Source organism: Humulus lupulus, chromosome 7 (genome assembly GCF_963169125.1).
Source record: "Humulus lupulus chromosome 7, drHumLupu1.1, whole genome shotgun sequence".
Taxonomy (NCBI): Eukaryota; Viridiplantae; Streptophyta; class Magnoliopsida; order Rosales; family Cannabaceae; genus Humulus; species Humulus lupulus.
In genome coordinates this window covers 42682564-42684149 of record NC_084799.1, presented here as the reverse complement: position 1 = coordinate 42684149, position 1586 = coordinate 42682564, and the positions used below count along the sequence as shown (strand labels likewise).

At 38.3% G+C, this 1586-nt stretch overlaps 1 non-coding gene across 1 annotated transcript; it reads left to right on the top strand.

Moving 5' to 3' along the window:
* The first annotated feature begins 1261 nt into the window (after positions 1-1261).
* Positions 1262-1365, top strand: LOC133793224 (small nucleolar RNA R71). The gene has a single exon (XR_009874679.1). It is a non-coding gene; the product is annotated as a small nucleolar RNA R71 (small nucleolar RNA).
* Positions 1366-1586: the final 221 nt, after the last annotated feature.

Genomic DNA, 1586 nt, shown 5'->3' with positions numbered 1-1586 from the left:
AAAGAGCTTTACCAAAAATTTTACCCCCAATAGAAATTGGAATTGTGAAGCTACCTGGATCTTTCAATTTAGGTGGAATCTTACTATTCAACATTGCACTACAATCTTCTGTCAAAAATACTATTTCAAATTCTCCAAGTGTCTTCTTCTTCGTCAAGATGTCCTTCAAAAACTTCACAAATTTGGGGATTTTTTCCAAAACTTCCACCAAGGGTATGTTGATGCGGAGTTGTTTCAAAACATCTAAAAATCTCTTGAATTGACGATCTTTTGGTGCTTTTGAAATCGATGTGGATATGGTGGAGGTGGCTTGCTATTTAGCTTCCTTGATGCATTTTACTAAAAAAAAATGCTTAGGATCAACATTTGACACATTAGAAGTTCAAGTTATTTCCTCTTTTTCCACACTAGTTTAGATTGAAGTGGGCTCAGATTTGCTCTTAGATTTTTTTTTTCATTCAACTCCAGATCTTTTCCACTCCTCAAAGTGATTGCCTTGCAATGCTCTTTACCATCTATTCTTGGATTTTTGGTATCACTAGGCAATGCACCTTGTAATGTATTTCTCAATTCGTTAGCTATCTGCCCCATTTGAATCTCAAGGTTCCTCAAAGACGCTACTTGACTTTATATCATTCTTTGTCATATACTCTTTCATCAAATTCTCCAAACAGCTTGTTTGAGAAACTTGTGGAGGATGAGGTTGAGCTCTTGGTTGTTGTTGAGAAAATCCTGGTGGATAAGTAGGCTTGTTAGGCATGGCTACACCACTTAAACTAGTTCCTTTACCTCCCCAAGAAAAGTTTGGATGTTCCTCCAACCCGGGTTGTAAGAGCTTGAATATGGATTGTTGTGATTTTCATTTTGATTTCCCAAGTAACAAATCGAAGCGGGGTTAGAAGGACAACTATCAATTGTATGCCCATCTCCACAATAAACACAAGAGACCTCCGCTGCTTGACCCATATGAGTTGGTTGTAAGTTACCCCTCATACTCATAGTCTTCAAAAGGTTGGTCATAGATGAAACTTGAGTGGTCAAAGCTGTCAAAGCATGTACTTCATGAACACCCGCTACTTTCCTTCCTGTTGTGGATCTAGCATTATACCATTGGTAATTATTGTTGGAAATCCACTCCAAAATCTCATATGCTTCATTGTAAGACTTAGAACGAATAGCCCCATTTGTTGAAGCATCCAAAACCACGCGTGTGCAGGCATTGAGACCATTATAAAAAGTCTCAATTTGAATACAATGCGTAATGCCATGATGTGGGCACTTCCTTAACGTTTTGAACCTCTCCCAAGCATCACACATCGAATGATCCTCCAACTGTTGAAAACAAATAATCTCATTCCTAAACTTAGCATTTTTCGTTGGAGGAAAGTACTTAATCAAAACTTCTCATCTAGCTCATTCCATGTACTCACTGAGTCTGAAGGAAGTGTATAGAGCCAAGCTTTAGCTTTGTCTCTTAAAGAAAAAGGAAACAACTTCAAGGCTTCTTCAGTAACGCCTTGCAACTTGAATGAATTGCTCACCTCCAAAAATGAAGAAGATGGAGATGAGGATCCTCTGTAGGTAGC